At 42.0% G+C, this 26,181-nt stretch overlaps 1 long non-coding RNA gene across 1 annotated transcript in view; it reads left to right on the top strand.

The window, feature by feature from the left end:
• The window catches only part of LOC136866416 (uncharacterized), a 33,170-nt gene that overhangs the window by 5,969 nt on the left and 1,020 nt on the right, over positions 1-26,181 (top strand). The window contains exon 2 of the long non-coding RNA XR_010859545.2: positions 10,370-10,535. This is a non-coding gene — a long non-coding RNA (uncharacterized lncRNA). The remainder of the gene's footprint in view (positions 1-10,369; positions 10,536-26,181) is intronic.

Raw genomic sequence — 26,181 nt, 5'->3', positions numbered from 1 at the left:
TATTCTAATCAATTTCACTGTAATAATACTTTTCATTTTCAGTTTTTGAGTTATTTTTCTTGCTGTATTTGATATTAAACAATTATTATGGTTGTGTATGTGTTGATGTTACATTTTATATTAGTATAGTGTGTTGTTTGTGTGTAAGGATATAATTTATTATTTTTTGTGTGTTGAGTAGCTGGGTGTTTATTTTAGTTGGTGTGTTTGTTCTTTAAGTGATGGCGATGGTGTCGCCTTCCAGTCAGTATTATATGTTGCCAATGTAAGGGTTTTTGTGAGGCCTTTGCCCTTTTTGCGCCATCTGGAGTGGTTTGTTGTACTTTTTAATCGGTGTTTAATTTCGGGCGATGGCGGGGGTTGGAAATAGGTAGGTAGTAGCGGGTGTTGCCTGTTGGTTTAAGAAGGATTGAGCTAGCGGGGATAGGTTGATGGCTTCGGTGGTTTGTGGGAGGTTGCGGGATTTAGCATTTTTAAGGTATTGTAATCTGAGGGAATGGAGGTAGGTGCGCATGGTAGGAAATGTGTATATTTCGTTTATTGCTTCTATTCGAGTTTTAGGTCCGAGGATGTGCGCGAGTCGAATGGCGTATCGGTCTAGTTTTAGTGTGTCTTGGTAGTGTATGGGATGGGCTGCGATCCAGGTTAGGGAGGCATAGGTTACGATATCGGACGAAGACTTTATAAGTGTTTATAATTTGGTTGGCTTTTAGTCCCCAGGTTTGGCCTTTCAACGAGCGTAAGAGGTCGAACCTGCTGTATGCCTTTTTATAGATATTATTAAAGTGTACATTCCATTTTAGATTGTTTTGGAACGTGATACCTAGGTATTTCAGGGTTGAGTTTTCTGTATGCGGTTGATTATTAAGTGTGAGGTGTATTTTGTTAGTGGGTCGTTATCTACGGTTATCGTTTCTAAAAACTATGAATTGAGTTTTGTTAACGTTAATTTTGATTTGCCAAAGATTTAGCCATTGTTCGAGTTGGTGAAGATAGGGTTGTATTCGTGATTGAAGGGAGCGGTTATTGGATCCAAGGGCGAGGATTGCCGTGTCATCTGCGAATTGATATAGTTTGAGTGGGAGTGAGGGGAATGTCTATACAGTACAGGACGTATAATAGGGGGCTTAGAGGGCTGCCTTGTGGTACTCCAGCTAATAAGGGAAATTTATATGATAGGGTGTTGTGGATGGTTATTTGAGCACTATGTCGGTGGAGGAAGTTGGCTAGGAAACGGATGATTGTGATAGGTAGTGGTAGATGTCGGAATTTAAAAATGAGTCCTGAGATCCATACTTTGTCGAATGCTTTTTCTACGTCTAAACTGATTAATGCGGCTCGTTTCTTAGGTGGGAGATATGTTGTAAGAGATACTGAAATATGAAAGAGGTAATCTTGTGTAGAATGTTGTGGGCGGAAACCTACTTGTGATTGTGGAATAAGTTGGAGGGAATTTAAGAAGGAATAGATTCTACGGGCTAGAATGATTTCTAAAATTTTATTTAGTACTGGTAGCAAGCTTATTGGACGGTATGAAGTTATCTGGGAAGTTAGTTTGTTAGGCTTTAAGAATAGTAGGATTTTCGCCTGTCCCCAGTGGGGTGGAAAAGAATCTGTTTGTATTATAATGTTGTATATATTGCATAGTATTTGAAGAAAAAGGAGTGGTGCTTCTTTAATATGTCTATACGTAATTTGGTCGAGGCCAGGTGCAGTGTTCTTTTTGTATTTTAAAAGCTTGTGTATGTCTTGTACTGTGATTGGTGTGTTGAGAGGGTGTTGCTACTCTATATGTGGAGGGGGGTCGATCGTGGTGTGTAATGGTGCTTTAGTGATGTCTGTGTATTCGGTTATTGTTTCGTGATCTGGATGGTAGAAATTAGGGTCGGTAGAGGGTGAAAAGACTTGTCTGTAGTAGTCTTCGAAGAGATCAGCTTTTGTTTTTGGGTTATTGGGTGCGGAGTTGTTGTGTATTATTGGATAGTGAGGAGATGATTTTTTAGTTTGTGTGATTTGTTTCAATTTAGTCCAGTATTTACGTTCGTCGGTTGTATTGGATAGTTCGTTACAAGTATTATTCCAGGCTTTTCGTTTAATGGCTTTGATAAATGATCGTGCGTGTCGTAGTGTTGTTCTGTGTACCCGAAGAGTGTTGGGGTCTCGTGTTCGAAGGTAGGCTTTGTATAGGTCATGTGAATATTGTAGTAGTTGCAGGGCTCTAGGTGGGAGTGGTGGTTTTGAGGGGTGTGATGTATGGCGAGGTATGCGTAGTTGGTCTGCAGTGGTTAAGGCTGTTTCCAGTAGTTTTATTGTGTTGTGTAGTTCTTCTTGGTTTGTCGGTGTAGTAATATTTTGGATCATGTCTGTGATAGTTTGTCTGTAGGCTGACCAATCTGTGCGGTTGTATTTTCGTACTGGTGGGGGTCGTTGGTTATGTTGAAATGGGTTGGTTCGTATGTTAGGTAGTGTTAGTATGCATGGTATATGATCACTTCCGATAGATGGTAGCATGAGTACAGTATATCACTATTGTTTGCTAGTGTTGGTGAAAGGATTATGATGTCAGGGGTGTTACTGGGTATAGGTCGTGTGGGGGAAGGGAAAGGGATGTCTACTCCCCGGATGTCATGCAGAATTTGTTCGTAAATTCTTTTTTGAGCGCTATCATATGATGTGACGTTAAAGTCTGCCATAATTAAATAGGTTGTAAAATTTTGGTTAATATATTCTACAAATTCTTTAGGTGGGGTGACCCTGGAGGAGTGTAAATGGTAGCTATTGCGATATTCTGATTGCCGATAGTTACTTCAATTATTAGGCTTTCTGTTTGGTATTCTTGTAATTGATGGTAGTGTATTTTTGATGGAATTGATTTGTGTACACTAATTGCTACCCCTCCACGGCCCCTGTTAGGGCGGTCGGAGCGGTAGAGTGTGTGATTTTTTATTTGTGGTTTTTGTTTTTTAGTTAGAAACGTTTCATTAAAGATTATGACATCCGGGTTGTGTTGGTCGATCTGTAGTTCAATGAGCGGTCGGTTGGTTCTTAATGAGCATATATTACCATAGTAGATTTTCACTTTTTAAAGTAGTGGAGTTGGGTTTAGTGGGAAGAATGTGCAGTGCATTTTAGATCCTGAATACGTGGCATACAGATGAGTCTGGAATACCAACCGAGCCGCTAAGTGAATCTGATCGAGTACATGGGCACGTTGGAAAGGTAGAACATTCTGTAGGACTAGGGTGATGAATCTGAGGATGTTCTCCGTGGAGGGTTGAGAGAGAGTAGAGGTAAAGGTTGGGGTGGGTAGGTCAATGGATGTTATGGGTAAAATGGTTTCAGGTTGGGATGGGAAGGGTTGAGGGTTGCCCCTACATTTGGCGGAAAAAGTTGGGCGGTTTTCCTGGCATGTACTACACTTCGGTGAAGCCTTGTTAGTGCCGCTAGCTGATGAGTGATTACCACTGCAGATGGCGCACTCTTGGTCTCGGAAACACGTCTGGTTGGGTGGATGGTCGTATCCTTGGCAGCGTTCACAGCGTCTACGTTGCGGCGGGGACGACCTTGACGGCTCCACACGGTGCCGTTTGGCGTAGATGAGGGCGCCATTCCGTAGCAGCTGGTCCAGGGTTGAGGTGTCACGTGACAGGATTCGAATTAGTGATGTTGGTCCTCTGTCGTTCCTGCAGGCCTTGTTGTAGTTGGTCTGCAACCTCGTCCTCTGAGTAGCTACGTTCAACACCGTATGCCACAACTGATAATGTGGGCGCTGGGCGCGTAGATGGTGCATTGCGCCTAGGTTGTACGGCCATATTTTGAGCTATGGTGTGCTTGCCGAAGTATTGTAGTCCAATAGAGTTGACCAGAATGGAGTAGAATAGCCTGGAAGTCTTGATGTTATAGTATTCCTTACTTCTTTGTATTTCCAGATTATATTCCTTCTGCACGTTCGGTAGGAATCTTGTTATTATGGAGTGGATGACCTTTGGCTGGTTTTTGTCGGGGTCCAAATGCTTTAATTTAATTATATATAATTGAGTTGGTATTCCTGTACCCGTAGCAGTTCCACTTCGAAGCCTTACTTGATTTGGTAGTGCCGGGTTCCGGGCAGCTTCTGCGTAGCTCAGGGTAGATAGAGGCATAAAGCCTGGTGAGCGGTTTTCAGCTGGTGGATGGAATGTAGCCGTAATGTCAGTTTTATTGATATTAAGCGGCGACATGCCGCTTGGTGATGGGTGTTCATTGGAGAACGGGGTGTATGTATTCCCCGTTAATACACTTGGCTCTCGTTGAATAGCTCTGCGTTTTCTATCCTCTGGGCTTGGCGAGTCCCTGTCGATTTTCCTCCGCGGCATTCGAATAGTTTCGTCTTCCCTGGATGAGGCTGGATGAGGCGAAGGCTGATGAATCCCCTGGTGGCGGAGTTTCACACCTCGTTGGATCATATCCCGCAGCGAGAGCGCCTGGTTCTTTCTCGGTTCCCTGCTGCTTATTTTGATTTTCTAGTTTCTTCTTAGTTCCCGTATTAGTTGCCATCTTGACCACTGGACTAGACAGCGCAATACTGACTTGGATTGACCTTTACAGCAACAGAAAGAACATATATAAAAGTTAAGAGAATACAACGAATATGGGTAATAAGTCAGTACACAGATGAAGTAACAGGGGCGGTGCGTGGTACTGTTGCAGGGTTGCACAACTCCCAATAATTTTGCACTTCATTTGTCGTCTTTTCTTCTAATGGTTTAGTTTAATAAACTTAACATGTTCATTTCCATTTTTGAAATTTACAAATTTAATTTACGTTACACCGACGCAGATAGGTCTACAAGTATTGTATTGAACAGGTGGACTTATAAATATTGTAATAATATTTGAGATATGCAGATAGGTCTTACAACGACGATGGGATAGGAAAGGGCTAGGAGTTGTAAGGAAGCGACAGTGGCTTTAAGTAAGGTACAGCCATAGGATTTGCCTGATGTGAAAATGGGAAACCGCGGAAAACCATCTTCAGGGCTTCCAACAGTGGTATATTCGAACCCACTATACCCCGAATGCAAGCTCAAAGCCACGCGGCCTTAACCGCACGGCCAACTTGCTGAGTAATTTCTTCTCCACGCCATACTAGACCACCAACGATATTACCAAAATCCTGCTTCAATGAAAATCAGGACGCCAAATTTTCAATTCAAGTGAGGCAAAAGTAACTGTGCGAGGCTGAGTGGCTCAGACGGTTGAGGCGCTGACCTTCTGACCACAACGTGGCAGATTCGATCCTGGCTCAGTCCGGTGGTATTTGAAGGTGCTCAAATACGTCAGCCTCGTTTCAGTGGATTTACAGGCATCAAAAAGGAACTCCGGCACCTCGGCGTCTCCGAAAACCGTAGAAAGTAGTTTGTGGTACGTAATGCCAATAACATTATTATTAAGAGGAACTGTAGTTAAGTGTATAATTAGCCTCTTCTTTCCTGAGTTGTAATTGCCAGGCATATTACAGTGTTAGTAGCAATGTACTTCATTACTTAACGACAACAGAGTTTCTGGTTATGTGACACTGGAAGTGTCGGTGCAACTCTCAGCTTCAGATACCACAAGCCGCCACTGTGAAGTAAACGTGTTGAAAGGTTTGAAGTGAAAACACGTATTAGAAAACTTAATCAACACCATTAAGGGCACTTAACGAAAAACAGAATTTAACAGGGGAAGAACGAAGTAAGGAACAACACTGCGAAAAAGGAGCTTGAGCACTAATACTGCACTGGAAACACACAGTTCACAGATGGCACTTGCGGTGCCGTAGATATACTCGTATGTCGGTGGGAGGTGATGTACCACCTCAGCCAGGAGCATACAGAAATGACAACATGAGAAAAATAAATGTATGAAACCACATAGAGCGGTGGAGAGCGGGGTGGTTGGAAATTAATAAGGGGTGGGAAAAAGATGAGCATGAGGAGGGGTTCGAGTGTCATGGAGAATAGGGAGAGATAGGGGAAGTACTTCTGTAATAAGTGGATTATTGTAACGAATACCGTTTGTAAGATAAGTGAAACGGAGGGAATGGAGATGTGTAAGGATAGTAGGAAAAGTATACAATGGTATAAAAATTGACAGAGGGAGTATCATAAGTCAGTCGATGAGCTATGCGAAGTGCGTGTCGGTCATATTTTAATAAATTATAGTAGTCTAAGGGATGGGTGTTAATCCAGGTTAGGGAGGCATAAGTGACAACTGGGCGGATAAAAACAAGGTAGACACGTAGGATTTGGGCGGGTTATAATCCCCAGGAATGACCCGTAAGGGAGCGGAGGGCACGGAAACGACTTAAAACTTTACCATGTATTGAAGAAAGATGTAGAGTCCATTGAAGGTTATTTTGAAATTTTATGCCCAAGTACGTTAGTTGGTTAGTTTCGGTGAGAGGTTGATAATACATTGTTAGATGGACTTTGTTAGAGGGACGACAGGTGCGGGATTTGGAACGGAATAACATAAATTGGGTTTTACTAGGATTAACGGATAAATGCCAAGAATTGAGCCAACATTCCAAAGTATTCAGATATTGTTGGAGCTTAGATTGTAGGGAAGTATAGATGGGGCAAAGAGCTAAAACAGCAAGGTCGTCCGCATATTGATATAGACGTAGGGGAATAGAGGGGTGGGGAATGTCATACATAAACAGGGAATAGAGGAGAGGGGAAAGAGGGGAACCTTGGGCAAGACCCGAGGTGATAGGTAAAGTAGAAGTGTGGGTGCCACGGATGACTATATCAGCGCTACGGGAATGGAGATAGTTATAAAGAAGGCGAAGAACAGTGGTAGGCAACGGTAAATGGCTGAGTTTATAGAAGAGGCCTGGATGCTATTGCTATTGGCTTTACGTCGCACCGACACAGATATGTCTTATGGCGACGATGGGACAGGAAATAGCTAGGACTGGGAAGGAAGCGGCCGTGGCCTTAATTAAGGTACAGCCCCAGCATTTAACCGGTGTGAAAATGGGAAACCACGGAAAACCATCTTCAGGGCTGCCGACAGTGGGGTTCGAACCTACTATCTCCCGAATACTGGATACTGGCCGCACTTAAGTGACTGCAGCTATCGATCTCGGTGAGGCCTGGATGCCACACACTATCAAAGGCCTTATCGACGTCCACACACATTAATGCGGCTGGTCTATGGGTTGGGAGATACGTAGCGAGAGAAGAAGTGATATGAAAAAGATGGTCCTGAGTACAGAAGTGAGGGCGAAAACCAGCTGGAGAGGAAGGAATACGATGTAAAGAATGTAAATATTGGGACATCCGCCGAGTGAGAATACCTTCAAAGATTTTAGAGAGAACTACTAGAAGGGAAAAGGGACGGTAGGAGCGAAGGTCTGACGGAGGTTTGTTAGGTTTAAGGAAAAGTAAAATAGTGGCTTTACCCCAGTGTCAAAGATAAACACCAGTGTAAAGCATAGTGGTGTAGATGCTAGAAAGAAGGTGAATTAAGAGCATGGGGGCTTCGCGAATATGCCGATATGTAATACGATCACTACCAGGGGCTGTGGGCGATTACGGAGAAAGTCTAGAATTTCATTAGGGGTAATAGGAGTGTCATCTACAGTAGGAAAATGGAGAAAAAGAGGGCTGTAAGTGAGGGAGAGTAGGTTGGTAGTACTGATAAATGGTAGGTTCATCAGGATGTTCATGAAGAGGGTGGGTAGAAGGAGGAAAAATGGTGGTGTAATGAACAGCAAAGGCATCAGCTTTATCTTTATCAGTCAGAAGAGGAGTAGAAGAAGTACGGATCGGATAAGTAGGAAGAGGAGGACGGGTATGCGTCAAGCGTCGGAAAGTGGTCCAGGAAGTTCGAGAGTCATGTAAGTTAGAGAGGTCGGTACAAACAGTCGTCCAATGTTTGTGCTTAATAGCTTTAATGTAAGAGCGGGTGTGACGATGTGTCTGACGATGTCGTAAGGTATTGGGGTCCCGATTTCGAACATAAGAATGAAACAGATCATGAGAAAGTTTAAGTAAAGAGAGGACTTTAGGAGGTATGGGGGGTTTGGTAGGGTGGTAGGAATGGCGAGGGATGTGAAGTTGGTCTGCCTGAATAAGAGCTTGTTCTACCCTATCGATTAGAGAAAAGAGATCAGGCAAGGACGTAGGAAGGGGACAGTCAGTTAATAAATCAGTTATAGTTTGTCGATAATTTGTCCAATTCGTTTGTGAATATCGTCGCGTAGGAGGGGGTTTTGGAACTAGGTGTTAGAAATCGGACGGGTAGGGAAAGGGAAGGGGATCTGTACGCCTCGAAGGTGAGAAAGTAGATTCTGAAAAGCGGTAGTTTGAGTTACAGTATAAGAATGGATATTAATATCAGCAACAGAAACGTAATTTTGAAAAGTATTATCAACATACGTAAGAAAATCAAGAGGGGGCGGTGTACGAGGGGTTAGGTAAAGAGTAACAAAGATCAGAGATGAATTATTAGGTAGAAAGGTTTCAAGTGATAAAAATGCTGTTTGGTGGTAATATGTTTTTTAACCCCAATAGCAACCACTCCACGAGCTGCAGCGAGGTCATCAGCGCGATAAAGATTATATTGAGAGAAATGAGGATGGAGTTAAGGAGTCAAAAAAGTTTCATTTAGAATAAAAACATCGGGGTCGTACATATCCAATGGGGCGCGATTGGCGGAGACTGAGCGGATATTAGCAAAATATGCCTTGATAACCACTAGCTAATCAAGGTAACTGCATTCAGGGGAAAAATGCAAAATGCATTTTATTCCCCGAATAAGCCACATCTAGATGGGTATTAAACACCAATCGCGCGGCCAGTTGGATCTGGGTAAGGACGTGGGGTCGGTTAAAAGGAAGGACGTTCTGAAGCACCATCGCAACAAAGAGGATGATGTTTACAGAACTTGGGGGCAGAAGGGCGGTATTGGTAATAGGGGTAGGGACGTCTTGAGAAATGACAGGTACGACGGATTCAGGCTGAGAAGGATCAACGTTAGGTTTAGCCTTGCATTTATAGGAAAAAGCCGGGTGAGGGAGGAAGCAATTAATAGACTTGGGTTGAGCCCTATTTGAACAACTGGACGTAGGATGGTCCTGACTGCATATGGCGCATACCTGGTGCTGAATGCATGGGGTGCCGGGCAGATGATCATACCGGTGGCACCTGTCGCATCGAATCCTCTGCGGCGGCGCCGAGCGGGATGGCTCCACCCGGTGGCGACGACCATAGATAACAGCGCCATCTCGAAGAAGGACGTCCAGAGTGGTCGCCTCCTTAGACAAAATCCTAATGAGTGATGTAGGTCCCCTCTCGTTGCGGATACGGATGACTTTGAAGATTCGGTGGCCCTCGAGCTGTAGTTGATCAGCCACTTCATCATCCGTCCAGTCGCGATCCACTTCGTAGGCGACCACGGACATGATAGGAGTTGGGCGAGACGGCGGCGGTGGGCGTCGGGCTGGCTGCTGTTGTGTAAGGTTAGTGGCTCGAGTGTGTGAGCCAAACTGTGCCACCCCAATAGCCGTCACTAGGTGGTTATAAAACGGCTTGCTGGTTTTAATATTGAAGTAACCATCACGAGTAGTCCCAGTAGTTGGGGGTGAATCTGGTGAGCAACTGATAAATCGCTCGAGTATTGGCCTTTGCTGGATCAATGTTCATTACCCGTAATACATAGAAAGGAGCATGTGGAAGCGGTGGTGGGTAAGCAACACTTCATTGCCGGATGTGCGGTGCCAGGGCCGGATTTTTCGCCACAGTGGCGAAACTCTTCGTATGAGGAGGCATGTAAGGATTAGCTGGAGGCGGCGGCGAGGGTGGTGAACGTGGTGGAAGATGGAAATCTGCCACAATATTCCTGCCCAATAACTGCTGAATGCCTGACACCGAGGCACTCTCAGAAACGTCCACAAGTTCACTAGGCGAAGTGTAGACCGAGTCAGAACTGATAGAATCCGGTGGGGCACAGACTTTTTTCCTGTCGCCTGCTGGAGTTGGCGATTCCACATTTTGAATACTGCGAGCTTACTTCGGCTGGGGTTCCTGTTCCATATTCGGTTCAGAATGTTCTGGAGACCCTGCTGGAGGTGTCGCCGGCTGACTCATGATGACACTAGTAGAGTCCAGAAGCTTCCAGAAAATTGTGGAGTAGAAACAAGATGGCGTGCCGATATTACCAACGACATATAGAATGGCAGGTGATAGGATTGGATAATCCCTTTGTGTGTATATATATTTACCTATTGCAATCTTGATGTGCGTGTTTTTGAACTATATCTTTTGAGGAGTCTTGTGTAATTCAAATCACACCCTGTTGTAAAGTGTATAAATATATAAATATTGCATATGTTCTTTAGGGTAACGCAGATGGACAAGAAGACGAAGGATATCCATTTTCAGGTGCTGCCCGGCCTTGGTATGGAGGACTAGATGAACATGGATATCTAGACCAGGTGGACTAAGTGGGCTTGGAGGACGCTAGTCAGTGATCTGATGTAATCGTCAGAAATGGGAACCTTTCAGGCAGGTAGAATATTATTTCATTATTTAATTTGATGGCATATTTAAACAATTTCAGTCATAACAAGCATAGCAATTTACCAAAAGGTTTTTACCTTAGCTTTTCTTCTGAACATTACTCCAATTTCGGCTTGGGCAACTTCTATTATGTTACTGCGGTTGTTTTTGGTTTCAATGGCTTGTAAAAGAAATTCAATAACCCTGTGTAATTATTTCATTTATGTTCTGTCTTAAAGCCCATGTAGTCGTTGTGCAATACTATTGTAATTAATAAGGTTCGGATGCTATGGAAGAGTCATTTCTTCCCTGATGTCATTTTAACATAACTCTGAAAAATAATTGTGAGTGGAGGGTCTCTGACCCCATTTAAAGCAATTTTACGTTGCATGTAAATGCAATTTTCGGCCCTTTTTACTGTTGTGGTCATAGTTTGGTGATTTTATTAATATAAGCTCATATTTGGTTATATTTTAGAATTTTTGTTTAAACTGAAGCGTTGTTTTCAGCAAGGTACGTGTTATCTGCGTTGAGTTTGAAACGAAGGATTTCAAAATACTGTAGTATATATATATATATATAAAATATAATAATATAATATAATTGTTTGGTCCTGCTTTACGAAAAGGGAGTGACAACTGCATCTCAGGGATATGCTAATGTATAAAGTTTTAATGTACCTAGAGTTCGAGGGCGAATCAAAACGTAAGTTACACTTCCACGTTTTGGCCATTTACAAAACCACCTACACTTAGCCAACACGGTTATGACAACATACAAGGTAAGCTCAATTTCCCGCATAGTCCCTAAGAGACTGTAAATATTTTTCGGAACGGCCAACCACCTTTTCGATTCCGGATGCGTAGAAATCACCTCCAGCTCTATGTAAATTCCCGGAGACAGCTGTTTTCACCTCCTCACTTTTTTCTATCTTACCGAACACATGATAATCGCATGGAAAATTGCACGATAACGCAACACCTCACACGGCCCGTCAAACTTCCGAACTGCTTCAGCGATTCAAGTAGGAGTGGTAACACCTTCCTACAGTCTCTATTTAGCGCCATGCAATTATTATGTGTTCGGTAAGTTGAAAAAGGCTCTCGGTGGACGACGAAACCGAAAATTCTCTAGGTCATAAATTTCCGAGCCCTAGTAACTTAGTTGATTATGACCCACCTGCGAGGAGAATGTCCCACATTTAGATACAACCCTGGCAATCACATAGAGATGAATTGAAAAGTTATGGAAGAATATTTTTACCATAACTGAGGGTAGGAGCTCAGTTGTTTTCGCGAGGCTGACTGAGTATTCCTATGTCAGACCTCACAGATCAGTGTTAAATTATTGGTCAAGCCGGGAAGCTTCAGTGCCTACTTTTACTTTCGTTAGTGTTTACCGTCACACTGGCAGTTAGCGGTTTTAGGCCCTGCTAGGATAGGAAAAGGGGCGACCGTAGACACGCATTTGCCTCAAATGAAAATGGTAAACCACAAAAAACTATATCTAAATTTTCCGATATTGTGATCCGAATTATTTGATTGATTTGACTCTATTCAAGTTGCCTGCATGCTCATTTCAATGTTCCGTTTTACCCCACCAGGTGGCAGAGAATCAGAACTCTGTTGGTGATTTAAAGTTGAGTTTTAATTAATTTAGTCTGGTAAATATAAAATGTGTCACCAGAGATCTTGTACGTGACGATACTGTACGACATGGCGAGCCGAATGGACATTTATTCAGCCCTTCAAACGTCCGACTTCCTATATCTGATTTGAATCCACGATCTTCGAATCTGGAGGTCGACCCTCTACCACTGATCCAATGAATGGATTTAAAATTTGAAGGAAATAAACAAAAATGTTTCCTAGAAAACTGAAATGTAAACCAACACACCAAACAGGAACAGAATTTCCCTGAGTAACAGCACACCTGAAATTTAAAAGTACCGAACGGGTCCACCTTCAACTATAAAGCAAACATTAGTCTCGTAAAGCAAACTCGATCCGACATGGTTCATGTACCTTTCTAACCACATACCAGCCCTCCTGCCAATCGTAACATTTGTGACAGTACCGGCAATCGAACCCGCTACTCTACCGCGGTGGACGATTGAAACTTTAAGAGGCGAAAAGAGAACTCTGAAGAACGTACAAAAGTTTTTCGAATCCAAAATCCTTAAAAGAAGCAATCCTCCAGAACCATTTTTGAGTCTCGTGTGCATGTATAATGGAAAGGTTCAAACAAATGATAAACTAAGTCGCACATAGAAAGGTGGAGACATAAAAGGAACACATCATAGGATATAAACAGTGACACGCCAGTGTGAGAAGCGGAAACAACAGGAAGAGTGTCAAGGACTAAACATGGAATCATAAGTGACCGAGAAAAATATCCACATTTTACGACTTTGTCGTCATCAAAATGCATTCTCTCCAAATCTATCCCAGGAATAATAAAAGTGACTGACCTGGCAAGAGTAAGTGGAAGAATGCCAGGTACAGCTTGGTGCACCGTAGTCCCTTATCCATACTTCCAATATGAGAGCCTTAAAGGGCCCACATCCATTTCTTCTCAAGCACCGATTCGCTCATTTATGGTTGCGTTTCTTCATCAGGAGTGTGGGAATCAATACTCACTGAAGGACTGACAGATTTTCAATCGTCATCTTGGATGTACTGCATAAAATGAAAGACGGATGAAGACAGGAATATATGAGGGTAGAGAAAAGATGAACTGCGTTTGATGTGGAGAGAGCTCATCTATTTGAGAACAGGAGTGTGATTGATAAGATGTGGAGATCATCGTCGTCTCTTTGTGCTTTAATGTTTGCCATAGATTCCTATTTTTATTGCTCTCCCTCTTCTCACATGGACTTGTCAGTGAGTTGTCCTAATATGGTTTCATTTTAATTTCCCTGTTGTCTATACTTGACTAGGTTTATACAGCGATGAACCATTCCATTATCACCACCCCAAACCAGAATATTTAGAGAGGATGGAGCGGGGAGAGTAATACGTGACGTGCTGGTAGCATGGAATATTTAGGGAAGGTCTACAGTCTGGCTGTTAGTGGCGTCTACGGCATCAGAATGGGGAAATCCGAGGATCTCTTCGTGTTTGATACAGGGGAAGTTGTGATGGTACGGGACCTTCTTACCAGTATCTGTGTAACGGCGTGGCTTATGTGCCGCTTTTGTGAGCACGTATCGAAAATGGTGCAACGTTGCGCAAACAACGAAGCGTCGTCCAGCCATATGTCGACACCGATCATGGATGCTAGAGGTCAGCGGAGGCTGTTGCGCATTGTTCGAAGTGACCTATGGACCACAGTTCGAGAAATCACCAACAGGTACACCAGTGAAAATCAAGCCAATGTTTACCAGCACACAGTTCATCGAATACTGCTACGCATGCGACATGTCGGGATTTGGACGTTGTTGGAAACCAAGTCCATCCGTACATGTCAACAGTATTCCGTTCTGATGGTGACGGCTACTTCCAGTACAACTTACTACACTGCTAGGACTGTGAAGGACTGGTACGTGATAGTGAATTTGCCATAATGACGTGATTGGACTTGGATAAGCTGGTTTGTGGCACATCACCATTACCATTGCCCAGCACTGTACACCAACTGGAGGACCTGCTGTTACGCTTTTCGTAACAAATGATCCAGGATGCCGCCACCTAGGTGAATCGACCGCGGTTTTGCGGGATAAACGTGGTCCTGTATCGTATTAGGTAGGTGGTCATGATATTATGGCTTTTCGGTGTAAAGTTTATGACCTGACTGATGGAGAGCGTTCTGGGCATTGTAAAGTGGACTCATGTGCCTCTAATATTTTCCTAGAAGATATCTCGGAAGACAGTCAGTTCAACATGTTCAGTTAGACTTTCTCGTCTGTTTTCCGGCTTAGTAGAGTCAATGCATCTCTCAACACACTTGGAGTGAGGTGGGAGTGATTCGAATTCTAATCCCGAAGTTGTCTTCATTTTAAGCTAATACGTCATATAAGCAGATATTATTAAACATTTTCTTATATTCTATAATTGCAGAAATTAAATATGACATTATACCGAGAGTAATATATTTCCATACTCTTAGGTTTTTCACTCTTTTTGTTGTTTCCCAGCATGTTTATGGTTGTGATTCTTTTTTAACCTGTCACCGGGCGGGTGGTGAGGGAATCCTTCATTCCTTGATTTCGTCAGATTCCACTGCGTAATGGTTTTGCACAAGTGTCTATCGTTCTAGGCAGTGACGGTGGCTCTCAGGAGCACGTGAGCACGTGAACACCCAGTTTTAATACATCCTTACACATTCATGGATAATTTAAAACTTTTCTTTCTTTCGACCTGATTTAGACAATCGATCGAAAGTGTTAGACTTATATCGAAGCTCCGTTACACCCACAGTTGTTCGTTTTGACTGTTAGTGCAGCGAGCAAACTGCATAATGCTCTATTGTGCTGAAGACTATACGCATGCGCAAAACATATGACGTCATGGTTTATGCACTGATATTCCCATTAGCGAGGAGCACGGTAAGGTAGGTGCCTTGCCGTCTAGAGCCACCCTCAAACCAGTGGCAGTATTACAGTCGACCACAAGTGTACGCCACCTCCCCTATTACGGTTGGCCACAGCCTCCCAGGAGCTACTGTTGCATTACCTTACCGGCAGATTTCGCTAGTGATTCTGAACAGGCATTTTCTAGCTCATTGTGAACAGCTGTTGGTAATCGCGGGAAGAAGTTTGCTTTACCTTGTGACTGGAAAATCTTTTCAAGTGAAATTTATTTGAGTGTTGTGTTTTGCTTCTCTGTTTGTATGGTTTGTAAGCATGGTATTCTTTGTGTAAGAGGAAATGAATTCAGTTCAGGAAATTTTAACCAGCGAAATATTAACCTATCAGGGTAAGTTAGAAATTAAAAGGCTTGGATCGCGTAGACCAGATTTGATTATAGAAAAAGTAACAAAAACTGACAAACGCGAGTACAGGCGTAAATTTAAGAGAGAAGCGTACGAAACACGCAAGTGGCTCTGTGGATGTAGATCTAGGGACGCGCTTTATTGTTCGTCCTTTTTATTGTTCAACAAAGAAAGAAGTGTATGGAATTCTTCTGGGTGCACAGACCTTGATCTTTTGAGTGCAAAAATAAATAAACGTGAAAATTCTCATGCACACAAAAACGCGAGTGTTGAATTCCCTACGGTAGTGTTGTCTATCATTTCCCAAGACGAGAATAATTAACATGTGATACAGTAGAACCCTGATTAATCGAGATAATGTGGAGGCTATTGGGGTCAATTCGGAGACAATTATTTTTTTTGAAAATTGACCGGTAAATGCGGTACACATTATTTCTATGCTACTCGTCATACCCAGGTGAACTTCGTGCTATTTAAAAACCAACAATAGTGCTCGCGTCCTTCAATGTTCGCAGTGCAGTAAAGTTATTATGAATTTTACTTTTGTTCTTCAGTGGTGTAGGAATAGCGCGCCTGCCTCTTAACCGGATTCCCCGGGTTCGATTTCCGGACAGGTAAGGAATTTTTACCTGGATTTGAGGGCTGGTTCGTGGTCCACTCAGCCTACGTGATTACAATTGAGGAGCTAATCTGACGGTGAGATGGCGGCCCAGGTCTAGAAAGCCAAGAATAACGCTTTTTGCTATTTGCTTTACGTCGCACCGACACAGATATGTCTTATGGCGACGATGGGATAGGAAAGGCCTAGTAATGGGAAGGAAGCGGCCGTGACCTTCAGTAAGGTACAGCACCAGCATTTGCCTGGTGTGAAAACGGAAAACCACGTAAAACCATATTCAGGGCTGACGACAGTTGGGTTCGAACCCACTCTCTCCCTGTTGCAAGCTCACAGCTGCGCGCTCCTAACCGCACGGCCAACTCTCCCGGTCAAGAATAACGGCCGAGAGGATTCGTCGTGCTGACCACACAACACCTCGTAATCTGCAGAACACCGGGCTGACCAACGGTCGGTTGGTAGGCCATGAGGTTTGGTTTAGTTCTACACTTACACCCAGGTGAACTTCGTGCTATTTTAAAAGAAACACACAAGAATAGTACTCGCATCCTTCAATATTCGCAGTGTAGTAAAGTTATTGTGAATTTTACTTTTGTTCTACTCTAACAGATTAGTATAGTATAAAATTTATCCTCAGTCACAGGTGTTCTACCATATTATTTGTGAAAAAGCAACCCTACTAGGAACTTTTAGTGAAGTGTTACTTTTTGGCTGATTTGAGACATTAACAAAAATGTTGTTGTGAACACCCTAAAAATTTTGTCACGAGGCGCCACTGCTTCTAGGTATTCTGAGTTCATTATTTTCCGCATCAGTCTGTAACTGTTGCAAGTTGCTGAAGGTTCGTTATTTTCGTTTGCGGTGCGGTCTTGTAATCCTTGCAGTTCAGTGAGATTTTCCCTCACCGTGCGCCTCGTTACGTTAGTATTTCTGACGTTGTTGAATACTGTAAATATATTGACTATAATTGAATATATTGAACTGTGGGTGACGAGAACGCGCGGAAACTGTCACAGTGTATAGATCAAATGGAAAAGGTGATGAACAGAGAGGAAGAAGCAGGTGAGGATATAGGTGATATAATTGACAGCTGCAGTGATAATGTTGAAAAGATTGAACAAAATAGTGAAAACGAGCTTTCTGGAATTGAAACGGAGCCCATTGGTCCTAATTCTGACCAAGTGTTACACAATAGACCCCTACACAAAGGGAATGTACGTGGGATTAACACTGCAGAAACACGACTCATAAAACTAGCGATAGGGATCTCGTGAGACTTCTACCAGGTGCCAGAGGACAAGCACGGACGAATACCTGCCGGCAAAAACGTTTTAACCCTCAAAATGCAAATTTTTCAGGAGAGAAGAAAAACAAATATACAAGCGAATTGTTTGTGAATGCTTATTCTGCCATTGACAAATAGTTTAAAAGAGTTTACTACTTATTAATGCATAATAATTTTGACGATGTTCGATTTTAAAACAAAGATATACGAGATGATCGTTGGACGTCCGTGCAAAAAGCTTGTAACTGTAACGGAAGTTGCACATTTTTGCGGGTTACAACGTTTATACTACTGAATATCATTTATTGTTTTCATTCTGCATACAAATAATGAAGCAGAAACCAGAATTTTAATTTGCATTGCCTGTTGTTAGAGCTTCCCATTGTTTAACAGAGTTCACTGAACACCAGCAATATTGTTGCGAGAATGTTTTGCAATGATGAATAAACATTACATTGTCACTTCACATTAAAACACATTAAAATACAATCACAAGAAGTGCTGGAACGATCAACAGTCGCTCCACTGAAAAAATACCTACCAGTCTGCACCATATTTGCCATATCAGGAACATTGCCGAAAACCTCCCATACACAGAATATCTCAAGGAAACTGAACAATGACGCATTAGAAAAGGGAAAGGAACTCCTAGGAAACGTTCCAAGCCTAATAGAAAAAGGACTGTTCCAATCTGCACTGCACTTCATTCTGTTGTATATACCTAGTGCACAGTTGCTGAAGAAAACAAGAATAGCACAGCCCTGGTTTGGCGCAGAATGCTGCCACACCAGAAAGGAAGCCCTACACCTCCTCCACAGAGCGAAACACACAAATACACCAGACAACCTGAAAGCATATGCACAAAAGAGGAAAGAATACAAGAAGCTAAACCTGCTCAAAATAGCAAATCACACGGAAGCAGATGCACAAAGACAAGCAGAAGAAGCCCTAAAGGACCCCTTTATAGCGATCAAAAAGAAAAGCAGAGCAGGAGTGGCAGGAATCCCGATGAAATGTCGTATGGCTTTTAGTGCCGGGATATCCCAGGAAGGTTTCGGCTCGCCAGGTGCAGGTCTTTCTATTTGACACCCGTAGGTGACCTGCGCGTCGTGATGAGAATGAAATGATGATGAAGACAACACATACAGCCAGCCCCCGTGCCATTGGAATTAACCAATTAAGGTTAAAATCTCCGACCCGGCCGGGAATCGAACCCGGGACCCTCTGAACCGAAGGTCAGTACGCTGACCATTCAGCCAACGAGTCGGACAGGAATCCCGATGAATGTTTGGGAACAGAACTTCATTCAGTTTTACAACAAGAACAACTTAGGACAAGCAAACGAAAGCGAAGAGACATACACCATTGAATCTGAACCAATAACCGAGGACGAAGTAAGACAAGCCATCCTAGAATCTAAAAGAGGAAAAGCAGCAGGACCAGATGAGGTGTTCAACAACGAAAACCTCATAGAAACTCTTGAACAACTCGTCCAGCTGTGGACGATGTTGTTTAACAAATGCCTCACATCAGGAAAAATACCAGAGGATTGGAGGAAGTCGAACATCATCTTGTTATACAAGGGCAAAGGTGACATAGGCGACCTCAACGGATACAGAGGAATTGCAATTGAGAACAACATCTTCAAGATATTTTCCAAAATCCTGACGAACAGACTCTACTAACTAACAGATGCCGTAATGGCGGAAATACAGTTCGGATTCAGGAAGAGAAAAGGAACCCTTCACGCACCTCCTAGAAGATATACATGACGCACTAAGACACTCGTCGAGGAAATTCTACACAGTCTTCGTAGATTTCACAAAAGCCTTTCACCTGCTGAACAAACAAATACTCATGAAGAAACTTGAAAGTATGTCAGGAAAGGATAACCCAACAACAGCTGCTATCAAAACCCTGCTCACCTACAACAAAATCATAATCAAAGACGGCGTGACGACCTCAGAAACATAGTACAGACTAACGGCGTTTTATAAGGAGACCCGATTAGCCCAACCCTATTCAACATCGTCATGTCAGACGTCACAGACATCCTACAGTACAAAACGACTCAGTGAAAATGTACCTCTACGCAGATGACATCGTTTTAGGCTCGCACGACAGGGAGGCCCAGCAAGACACTGTAGACCGGCTCCAGGAATGGGTCGAAAACAACCAATTCCAGCTGAATACCAACAAGACAGTGCAAATGATCTTCAGGAGGAAGAACCTCTGCACAAGACAAAATATACTACGGAGCGGAAGAGTTAAAGATCGTGAACTCCTTCAAGTACCGAGCCATCACCCTACAGCCATCGGGAACATCCTACAAAATTCACATACGGGAGAGGGCAGCCGCCGCCATAAAAGCCATTTACGACATTAAAAATCTGACAAGACTAGCACTAGACACCGCATTAACACTTTTCTATGCAAAGGTAATGCCTATTCTGACCTGTGGCATTGAGCTCATATGGAACAACCTGACAACAGCTAGAGACCTCTCGACCCTTGAGTGTGTGAAAGCAAGATACCTAAAGAGAACTTTGGGAATAACAAAATACGCCCCTTCAAGGCTAGCATACGAACTTGCAAAAACGAGCTTCGTCATAGAAGACTTGAGGTTCAGTCAACAGCTGCCAGCGACGAAACAAGAGTCGGACCTACTTCGGGACAGACAAAACAAGAGAGCGGATATCTGGCCCGAATTCTACGCAACGGATGCGATGCTAGATCGGAACTGGACGGGACCAAACAAGAATTTACGAAGCGCCATAACAAGGCTCGCGGTGCACGGTTTCCACCATAAGCTATGCACAAGAAACGGTTTCCACGAACTCTCACCAGAGTGTGTATGCAGCCTCTGCGGGAAGGCCTGTAAGCGCTACCACTTCAGCGAGTGCCACAAGCGAACTAAATCACTAATGGAATATAGCAAAGAAAAATGAACCTTAACTCTCTGCACGTTTGTGCGCTTTCCTTATTAATAATTGTCAGTTCACTTTGTGTTTAGGTTCTCATAAAAATGTCGATATTTTTTAGGAATGTATCGACACATGTCTAGCAGATTAGTTTTCTCTTCCGCAGATACAGGCAATGGGTCTTAATACAGGCTGGGTAGTCCTTCCAAGATTATTATAATAGGCTTTCTTCCATTGGTTTACAACATTTTTTTACCCGCCTGTTCAGCAGGGATTTTCCCAGGAGCTGATTTGTTATTGTGGGCCAAATATGGTTGCCCTGAATTCCGCTTGTATTTCTTTTCATTCCTCTTCCATTTACTATATTTAATTTTGCGTTTTCTTCCCCTATTAATATCGTTGCACACACTAGGACTTAGCGACACACGACATTCCTCCTCCATTGATACAATGTTTCTGCACCCGCACGAGCCGTGGCGAAACTTAAACAAAAGAAAAAAGGCGCTTAACGTACATGTTTGCCGACATAACTTCCTACATGCCTCACTCTGACCGCATACATCGTTTATGTATGGAAACCCAGTATTCTAGAAAAGTGAGGGTTACAACGTTTTTGCCGGCAGGTATTCAAACAGTAAATTCGGCAATGGAAGCATAGTATTTGTTTTTCCCTGAAAACACTATACAAATGTTGTTCATTATACAATCTCAAATCGGCAAAAATGCGCAAAATAGTAACACGTGGAAGAGATGTTCGTGATACACATTAAAAATGTACAATACCCTATATTTGTAACTAAAATATTGTAAAGCTGCAATAATTATTATGAAAACAAATATAGAAAGCTTTACTTAACCAATTAAATATACAATGTACAATAAAGATGATTATCTTCATTTATTCCATGGCTGAGGGAAAATATCACCACGCACCCGCTTCCGTTCCTAGTAAGCTCGCCTCCTGTGCCAGGTTAAGAGGATGTACAGTTGATCGTCCTCCCCTCTTAACACCAATCAGGAGAAATCAGAAGATTGTATGTCTAATGGGTATTAAGGTTATTAGTAGTATCAGAAATCGATCAGGAAATGAAAATGCTCTTAAATTTAACCAAATATTTGTAAGTAAGGAAGTTTTTACTATATTTAACTAGCATTTCCGCAGTTTGCTCATAGGTTTGGTATTCATTCACTTGCTCTCAAGAAACGTCGCGGGATGAAAGCAACATTCAATTTACTAATGGGAAATTTATTAAAAATGGAAATTTAATATAATCCTATTTAAGGGAGATGTGTTGCCATTCAAGTGCAAATATTTTGTGCGGTGCGTATGTCAGGAAGGGAGTGAGCTTAATTCCAAACCCTGTCCAATAATGTACCAATGTTTATCAAAATGGTATGGTATCCCTCACACCACGCCACTACCGCTTCCAGTCGGTGAATATGATGATGCTGGATTTAGAATGTTAAAATAGTAGTATTTCTTGTAATATTTTATTTCCATGTAATTGTTTGCTGTATTCTTGTTGTTATTGTTTTCGCTGGGTAATTACTTTAGCTAGTAGTAAGTTCAGCCTATAGTATTGTTAGCCGTGGTGTTAAGCACTGGAAATACTTAAGCTGTGTGTGAAATTGCATATGATGATGGTGGATTTACAATGTTAAACTAGTGGCATTTCTTGTCGTATTTTCTTTCCACGTAATTGCTTGTTTTAAGTTTTGTTGCTGTAGTTTTGTTGTTGTTGATGTTGTGTTTTTAATTATGTTTTAACTATACTTTATTATCGTAACATTACCACCGGGATATTTCCCCGTTGCAATGTATTTGTTATTAATAATAATAATAATAATAATAATAATAATAATAATAATAATAATAATAATAATAATAATCTCGCAAGTGATGAAGAAGGAGGAGGGGGAGGAGTAACACCTCGTAAAAAAACCAGGGTTCATCTGGCTCCGGATGATAGCACCCTGTAAGGGCCCCTGTCTGGGTTACAGACGAAGAAGGCGATCAACAGCTTTCACAGAAATAGAATACCCTCAATAACCTCAATGGTGTTGAAGGTGAAGAATAATCTATCCCCGACAGTTGAGCTACAATCCAGATACATCTGCTGGAAAGGAGCAACCCTAAGGCTTACAACTTTAGTGGTATCATGAGCTGACCCCGGACGGCTCCCCCAACAACTCCCATTAACTCGCATGATGGAAACATTTCTTACGGAAACTACTCCAGGTGGCAGCCTCAAGAGGAAATCCACCACTGCTACAAGCAGTGCATTTGGGCCATCGGATTCTGGAGAGCCCAAACCACCATGCATAGATGAGTCGGAGCATCTAGGAAACCCATTGCCATCAGACACATCCAGACTGAATACAACAAAATTAAAACCTAAACGGAAACACTTTTTTGGCACGCTTAACATAAATTCACTCCTAAAAACAGGAAAACTTAAACAACTTACAGACGTAATGGACCAGCAAAATATTCTGATCATGGCACTTCAAGAAACAAGATTCGTGGATGACATCGCGATGGAATCAAGCAACTATAGAATCCTGAAAGGCAAGGTTGGCATAAGGATCATGAAGAATATGCCACACTTAGGAACAGCATTTGTAATCAATAAAAAGATTCTAAATTCGGTTATAGACTTCCAGTCTCCAAATGGAAGGCTCTCACTACTAACCATTAAGTATGCAAAGAAAATATACACCCTCATTAATGCTCATGCGCCAATTAATGACGACAATCGAACTAACCCACAAAAGGTAGATGATTTTTGGGAAGAATTAGAATTGGTGACATCAGAAATACCTGATAATCATGTGAAAATACTACTTGGGGATTTCAACGCACAGGTAGGACGACAAAAAGTCTACAAGAGAATAGTGGGGGATTTCCCAGCTCATAGAAGAACCAACAGAAATGGGCAAAGACTTATAGAGTTCTGTAGGAACTTTAATTTGAAACTGATGTCCACTCATTTCAAGAAGCTTCCTAGGAAACAAACGACGTGGGCATCACCAAACAAACTATTAGGAGAATATCAAATTGATCACGTTGCAATCTCCCATAGAAGTCAAAAAGAAATCATGAATGTTAAAGTTAAGAAAGGAGCCAACATAGAAACAGATCACTATTTAACAATCATCAAGATAAAGTTTATTCCCAGCAGCAAGAAGAAACGCACAAACAACAGAGTACTAAGATTCGACACTCAAAAGCTGAAACAGAACAGCAACAAGTACCAAGAACTGACGAACATTGAAACAACTGAATGGAAGCAAATGCAGCAGACCATGATAGGAGCAGCCAAAGAAACAGCATTACTCAAGAAAACACGAAAACATCCATGGTGGAATGAAAGATGTGAACAGGCAATATCACTCAGACTACAAAGATGGAAGAAGTGGTACTCATCAAAGAAAGAGGAAGATTACAACAGCTTCAAAGAACAAAGAAAATCAACAGCAAAAATCATAAGAGGAGAAAAAAGAAAATTTGAGAAAGAACAACTGGCTGCTATAGAACAAAACTTCCAAAAGAATAACACGAGGGACTTTTACAAGACATTTAAGAGGAGTATTTCTAAATACCAACCACCGAGCTTGTGTTTCAAGAAAGAGGATGGCACCATCGCAACAAACAATGAAGAAAATTGCCAACTGTTAGCAGAATACTTTAAACAGCTACTTAACTGCCCAGTTCCAGAGGAGAAGCTCGCCACAGAACATACTCAACAGAACCCAGACTCCACACCGCCAGATGAAACAGAAATCACAAATCTAATCAAGAAGCTTAAGAACAACAAAGCAGCTGGTGAAGACTCAATAACGAGTGAACTATGGAAGCATGTGAGCCTCCAAATGATCAAGAACCTATGCCAGTTAATGCAAGAAATCTGGAACACTTGTAAGATTCCTGATGATTGGAAATTAGCCTTAATACACCCACTACACAAGAAAGGGGACAGGACAGATGTCAGCAATTACAGAGGCATCTCACTCCTTCAAGAGACATACAAGATACTATCTATGGCATTGCTATCAAGATTAGAACAACAAGTTGAACACAAAATCGGCGAATACCAGGGAGGCTTTCGGAAGGGACGATCATGTGTGGAACAAATTTGGAACCTCAAGACAATACTGAAGGACAGAGTTGCCAGGGGCAAGAAGTATGTAGCAGTTTTTGTTGACTTTCGAAAAGCATATGATTCAGTTGATAGGAGCACATTGTTTAACATCCTTAGAGAAATGGGTACAGATAACAAGACATTACAACTAATAAAGGAGACCTTAACAAACACATACTCAAAGGTTAAGTTTATGGGAGAGATATCTGAACCCTTTGAAATCAAGACAGGTGTAAGGCAAGGAGATTGCCTATCCCCACTGCTGTTCAATTGTGTCCTGGATAAAGTCATCAAAGAATGGGAAAAAGAACTCGCAGAAAAAGGCATTAAAGACCAAATAAGGATAGGATACAAGAAAGAGAACATCACTATCAACTGCTTAGCATTTGCTGACGATCTTGTACTGTTATCAGAAAATATTGAATCGGCGATAATACAAGTTAACACTTTAAAAGAGGTAGCAATGAAAACTGGCCTGCAGATATCATTTGAAAAGACACATTTCATGACCAACATTAAAGAAGCCCCAAGATACATAGTAACAACAAACAATGATAAGATAGATAAAGTTGTTAAATTCAAATACCTTGGTGAGATTATACAACCTAATGGGCTTGATAAAGAAGCAAACCGCGAGAGAGCCAGAAAAATGGAGCTTGCATTCCACCTTACAAAAAACACATATAACAAGAAAGCGATCTCTATTAGGACAAAACTACGCCACTATCAGGCAGTAATTCAACCAGAGTGCTTATATGCTTCAGAATGCCTGGGATTAACAACCAGGAAAGACATTGAAGAAATCGAGAAGAAGGAAAGAAAGATTCTAAGAAAAATCCTCGGTCCAAAGAAATGTACGGACACATATCGATTACGCAGTAACAAAGAAATATATAAAACATGCAGTAGGATTTCAGATGTCATTCGAAAGCGAAGAGTTAAATTTTTTGGACATATTTCAAGAATGCCTGATAACAGACTTGCCAAGAAAATCTTTAACCACTTCAATAAGCCCAATAGGAAAGGCAGCTCTTATGAAAAATGGTTTGTTAACACGAAGAAGGATTTGCAAGAAATGAACATCACACATCAAGACATCCACAATAGAACCACCTTCAGAAACAAGTTACACACATTTAAGGGTTTCCTAGAGCCAGAAACAGCGACCAAGAAGAAACAACAATGGACGGCTGAAAGAAAAGAAGCAGCAAGCAGGAGGATGAAGGAGTACTGGCGCCAAAGAAAGTTTAAATCATGAGGAGTTATTTACGTGGTCCACAGCTAGCCAAAATCGATAGAATAATAATAATAATAATAATAATAATAATAATAATAATAATAATAATAATAATAATAATAATAAGAGTAAGCCAAAAGCACTGATCTGAGATCCACGCAACAATGCAGTGAACCGTCAGTGGCTCTCAACTTGGAGGTATGCCTTGGTGACCACAGGACACTTAGCTGAGTGCAACACTGCTTCCATCTACTTGTGCTAGTCTCGCTGCTTTCATTCTTCCTCTCCAGCCTCTCTACTTCCACTCTCGTTCTCTTCCGATCACGATGGTATTAGGTTAACAAGACATAGAGACTCTTTCATTTGTACCCCATTCATTTCTTTTGACGATACATCCACCTTTCTGAAAATCGGTGCTGTTCCCCTTTTGGCTGTCTTGTTCTGGTCGTGTAACAGTTAGTTCGTTTCCTGGAGCTAGTGGATTCGAATCCCATTTTCGGCAGCTCAGAATATGATTCT

Source organism: Anabrus simplex, chromosome 3 (genome assembly GCF_040414725.1).
Source record: "Anabrus simplex isolate iqAnaSimp1 chromosome 3, ASM4041472v1, whole genome shotgun sequence".
NCBI lineage: Eukaryota > Metazoa > Arthropoda > Insecta > Orthoptera > Tettigoniidae > Anabrus > Anabrus simplex.
This window is presented reverse-complemented; position numbering and strand designations above follow the sequence as displayed.